Raw genomic sequence first — 5,858 nt, 5'->3', positions numbered from 1 at the left:
GCGTTAGCCTGTCAGGTTTTCATGACAATCCCTGAAACTGACACCCATGCTGTGTCCATTTTACAATTAGGGAGCTGGGGCTGGAGCAATGGAGAAGCAAGTCCAAGATCACCTAGCCAGTGGGTGGAGAGGTGGAGATTCCAGCCAGACCTCCGCCTGTGGACCCCACCCTTAACCACAGTCGGTACAGGGCTATATCTTCTTCCACTTTTCTCAGGAGGCTACACATCCTCCAATTACCTCCAAAACATTTTTAGCACTTCTTTTGCAGCTGTTTTCAGAGTGTATAGAGAAAATTATGAATATTCTAAGTGGTAGCAAATCAACATCTTGTAATGACAATAGTCAACAATTACTATAGGCCAGATGCTTTAATGGGCTTAAATTCATTTAATCTTCACTATAACACTGTAAATTGAAATGTACCAAGTACTATAATCATGCTTAATTCCCACTTGCAAAAAATATGTCTCTTTAAGAGCCTACCTCACCTCCCCACATTTGCAGAGCCCAAACTCCAGGGTCTGCAGCTCAAGTGAGGCCCTGTGAGACTGGGGGAGGCTAGGTGTCTTGCTCATTGCCTGAGAGTGTGCTCAGGGCCTGAAGTCCACCCTCCCATCACCACCACCTGGTATAGGGCAGAGGCCAGCCAGGGGAAGAGGCCTAAGTCATGCAAAGACACTTGGGAGGCTTGTGGGACCCCCCTGCTCCACCCAACTGCCTCTCAGGAAGGCTTGGGGTTTAGAAATAGCCAAAAGCAGTCCAGAGCTGAGTTTCACGAATAGGGCAGTTGAGCTCTCTAGACTGTGGACAATCTAATTTTGAGTCAAAATCAAGACCTATTTTCTCGTCTGGAGCGTGCCCTGCCGGTCTCCCCCGGCACATCCCTCCCACTGTCCGGGCTCAGCCTCAGCATGGAGGGCTTCCCTGCTTGTCAGTCCGCTCTTCCTCACAGCCTCTGCTCCTTCTCTGCAGGGCCCCAGCGCTGGGTACTGAGCCTCTGTCATCTACCTTCCTCCCGGCTTAGATTTTCTCTCAGTACCTAGGTAACATCACCACCTAGTGGCTGCAAATCCCATCTCCTTACTGGTGGTTCCCAGGTTACACCTCTAGGCCCCACCACTTCCCTGAGCTCTACCTGTAGACATTTGCCATCTCTGCTTAGAGTCTATAGAAAGCTCTAAGGCAAGTTAACACATTCAGGGCAGAACTCTTCCATTTCTCCCCCAAACCCCTCCCCACAACATTCAGCATCTCCCTTAGTTGCTGAGTCTAAAATCCCTGTCTCTGTATGTAATTCACAGCAAGCTCAAATACCTATAGATTCTACTTCAGATTTGGCCCTAAATACAATCATCTTCAATATCACCTCCCTCTCCCCAACTCTGGTCAAGCCACTCCTGCTCTTGCCCAGACCCCTGCAGACCTGCTTGGCTGCCCCCAGCAGTCATATCCTTACTCAGCAGCCAGAATCACCTCATAAAAATAAAACAGACTCATATCATGTTGTTCCTGGCTCAGCGTCCTCAAGAACTCTCCAGCACACTCCTTTCTGCATCCTTGAGGCCCTCTGATGTGTCTCTCTTAGGGCCTTCATGCTGCACCTCCCTTTGCCTGGTCCTGAGCGTCCCCCCACTTCACTCAGGTCCCTTCTGAGGCTTTCTCCAGCTGAACACCTCATCTTGCCCTCTGCACTCTCTGTTCCTTCTCTACTTGGAATTCCAAAGGCAGGGATCTCGCCTAACTATTCTGCCCTCAGGACTTGGAAGAGTACTCAGCAAACATGGGTGTTCAGTGATACCTTGTGGACAAAGTAAGGGTATCTTGGTGCTCCCTCAAACGGGCCATCTTCCCTCCAACACAAATCCCTCAGCCTGAGTCACTTTCTGCGGGCCACAACCCCGTACATGCTGATGGCTGTGTTTCCCTACAGATGCCCGCTGTGGACAGGGCACTCACATGTGCCATCTAGCTCACTGTGCAGTGCTAGGCCCTGGGGGATACTCCGCCCTCGCTCCTGGAGCTCACAGTCTGATGTGGGCACAGATGTGCATGCTCATGTGTTAGGTCATGGCAAACACGAGGAAGACAACTCTAGCATGGCATGAAGGGGTAAAGGGCAGTGGAGGTCAAGGTAGGGTAAGACTTGGAGAGAGGCCTCTTTAGACAAGAGAGCATTTGAGCATGACAAATGAAGCCTTGTGAAATCCAGAAAGTCCTCCCCAGCCACCCTGCCCTGACTAGCTCAGACTCCTTGATTACCAGTTTGGGGGACACTGTGGGCCTCCTGCGTGTGCTCACTGCAGCTCCGACTTGCGTGTGTTGATGTAATCTTTTGACTAATGTCTGTCTCTCCCATGAGACTGGGAGCTCTGCAAGAGGCTCTGTTTATGCTACATCCCCAGACACAGGGCTGGGAAATAATCACGCTCAGAGTCATTTGCCAAACAACCAGTGAGTGGGTAAACAAGCTCAGGCAACTCCCCCAAGACGGTGCCAGCAGCTTCACCAGCCTCTGTGGCCTGTGGGGTAGAACAAAATGGCATCTGGACTGGTTTACAAAGCGCGCTCCAGACCCTCCACCCACCCCAGCAATCAGCCCCTTCAAGAAGGGTTGTGCAACTTGGGGGTCCTGAACACCCAATGTTTGGCTGGGGACAACAGGACAGCTAGAAGCAGATAGCCCCTCAGAGGCCCGAGAACCATGCAGGAGCCTGGGTCTTGCCAAACCTGGTAGGATCTCGGGACCAACAGCAGGAAGGAGACACTCAGAGAAGAGGGCGGAAGCCGGCAGCAAGGTCGAGAGGCTCTCTCTGGGGGGCAGGGCAGCTTGGGCTGATGTAAGCCCACAACCTTTCAGGGCGCAGCCCGTAGCCCCAATTATACTGCATATTCAGACAGCTCTGCCTCACCTCTCCCCTCTCCAACTGAAATCCCTCCAGACCTGTTGGCAGCTCCATTTTCATTTTCCACCTGGGGTCTATACTCCTTCCTGGACTCCCTCCATCTACCCAACCTGATTTTCCGTAGCTGCTCCATAGAAACCCGCCCTTCAGTAAGGGAGCGTGCTCCCTGGGCACTGTCCTTTCTGTCACTGCTGACAGCTGTCCTTATGTGTGCCATTCCCCCATGGGATGCCCACCTTCAGCAGCCTTCTGCTATGGTCCAAACTTCAAGGCTCCACCTCAAGCTGTAGGGTCTCCGCCCCTACACAGAGCTCCCTTTGCAGGGGACAGACCCTCAGAGACGCACAGGTTGCCAGCACTGCTTCGTCTGTGTCCATCCTATTTTCCCCTTTGGATCAGCAGGCTGCTGAAGGGCAGAAAGCATATTTCATACTATTTTGCTTGGCACTAGCAGCTGCTTAATAAAGATTTGATGAGCTGAGTGAGGAAAAAGCTCAGTGCTGACCAGCAGCGACATGTGTCCAGCATTGCTGGCCGCTCCTCACCCTCACAAGGCTGAAGTGCTATGTTTTAGGGGGATTTTGTATAATTGAAAAGTCTTTCTGAAATTGGAACCTGTCCGAAAAGACAGTATTGCAGGGTAGCAACTAGAACCAAAGGAATTTTGAAATGAAGCCCTGTCAGAGTTAGCCGCAGATATTGGGCTGGTATAATCAAAGCATAAAAAGGAATTGGGCTGGATTTGTAAGAAGGAGTAGAACATCTTGTGAGACTCTGTGTCTGGCTAAGTAATGGCCTCCCAAAGATGTTTCCAATCTAATCCTCCAGACCTATTAATCTAATTAATAAATTTGATTAATCTGAAAATGGGGATGATCCTGGATCACCCAGGTGAGGCTGATGTTACCACAAAGGCTCTGATTAAAGGGGGGCAGGAGTGCAGCTGAGCAGTCAGACTCGATGTTCGAAAGAAAAGGGTGGAGCTGCCAGCAGAGCTCCCCAACGACCAGCTCATGATGCCAAATAACTGATCAATTCAAGGGGAAAAGAATCAGCGCAGTGGAGTTGTCCGAACTGACTTTGGCTTACTTTAAACCCCAGCAGACAGCATCTTAAGATTCCTTGGCAGATGCAGATTCTGGAGTTTATCACTAACCTCAAACATCTAACTGTTATCCCAAAACACAGCCCTCCTCATGTCTTCAGATCATGGACTTCTCCAGGTACTTTGTGTGTAGTCTCCTTAAAGACATAAACACAACAAAACAGAGCAAAGTGGAAAAGCACAGGTCCATGTCCACAGCAATGCACTCTTAAAAAAAAAAAAAAAAAGAGCAGGACTCCAAACATTCTCTCAGTCTTGTTTATTTTTTCTTATCTGCAAAAGCAAAATGTACACAGTGTCTTCAGCACATGATGTCAGGGCTGATCTGTAGTTGGATGAGAGGCAGCGTAAAGAGCCTTTAACCTCAGCTTATCCCCACCGGGGAACTTTTATATAGGAGACTTCAAACAAGGCCACATCTGGGAAAGAAAGATTCGTGGGGACAAACTGCAATGCTTTAATGCAGTTTATAAAAAAAATTGCCAAACATTTATTTTTTGATCAAGCTTCTGACTGTCGTTGGGTTAGCATAAGCAACAAAATGAAAGAAAGCTCCCAAACATTGACATTGGCACTCAAAAATAATAAAGAGAGATATTAAATATTAGTATTTTCAGGATGTTTTTATTCTGAAAATGCGTTGACATAAAATTGCTAAGAATGCCGTAGAATTACAAGTTGTCCTTTTTTTTTCTTTTCAGAGTTACAAATACTTAGATTCAGATAATCTAAGTATTTAGGTTCACATAAATAGAAAGTTCTAAAAAAAAGTTCTAAAAAAACCCCCAGACTGATAGGAATATCACCCTATGGAGGGAAGCCTTTACTCAGTTCTCAGAGTGACCGTAACCTAGAACATCTTGGCTTAATGTCAATGATTCATTTTTCCTAGTCCATCACCCTCCTTTATCCCCAAAAGCCCTCATATACTCCTCGGCATAAAGCGAGATGGACAAAGTTCAGTACGTTCCCCACGGCAATGGTCCTCAAGCTTCAGTGGGAACAGCTGTATACAAAAATGCAAAGTATATGCTAGAAAGGCAAAGAGTGTCTTTTAAATGTAATTCTGATTCAGATAGTTCCTGAAATACAGAAATCCTTCCTAGACTGAAAGGACGTAATGAATCTGACTGCCTTCTTAATGGGGGAATGCAGAGGACCAGGTTCTGTGGATATTTATAAAGATTTTCTGGGACTGGAAATTAGGAAAAAGTAAAAAGAATCACTCCATCTCCACTCCCCTTTAGCCAGTTGTCTATAAGAAGTGGACCTGAGTTTGGGATTGAAGGAGATACTGTATTCCCAAGGCAGGGCCCCAACACATACACCCCTCACCCACTGCCAGGACATTGGCATCACCTTTAGCCTAAGCAGTGGAAGTTTCTGGAAAACTCCAAAAACAGAGCAAAAGAACTGCTTTTAGGTGTCTCTGAGCCCTGTAGAAAGAGGAGCTATCCCTTGTAAAAATTTGACCCAGAGATTCACGGGTGGATTTGCTTCCAGAGCTGAGGACAGTGCTAGCAACCACTTGGACAGACTCCTGGAGAACAAGGGACAGGCCAGGTGCGACCAAGGAGGGAGCCCAGGCACTCCTCCCCAGACCTTCCACGCCTTCCCTGCTAACTCGTCCATGTGGCAGGGCTCTGAGTGTCTCCTGAGGTGCGTCCTGCGGAAAGCCACCGTTCTGTTTGGCACCAGTTGGGCACTAGCAGGCTGTATGTGTGGGGGGCGGGGCGGGGAGTTGATTTGGTTACGATTCCCGTTGTTAACGCTACCAAACGTCTCATGCTGTGCTGAAAGCAGACACCCTCTCAGGGACCAGAAGTTCTCCAGGGAACCGGATGGAG

Source organism: Otolemur garnettii, unplaced genomic scaffold, assembly GCF_000181295.1.
Source record: "Otolemur garnettii isolate 467f Iridium unplaced genomic scaffold, OtoGar3 scaffold00182, whole genome shotgun sequence".
NCBI lineage: Eukaryota > Metazoa > Chordata > Mammalia > Primates > Galagidae > Otolemur > Otolemur garnettii.
This window is presented reverse-complemented; position numbering follows the sequence as displayed.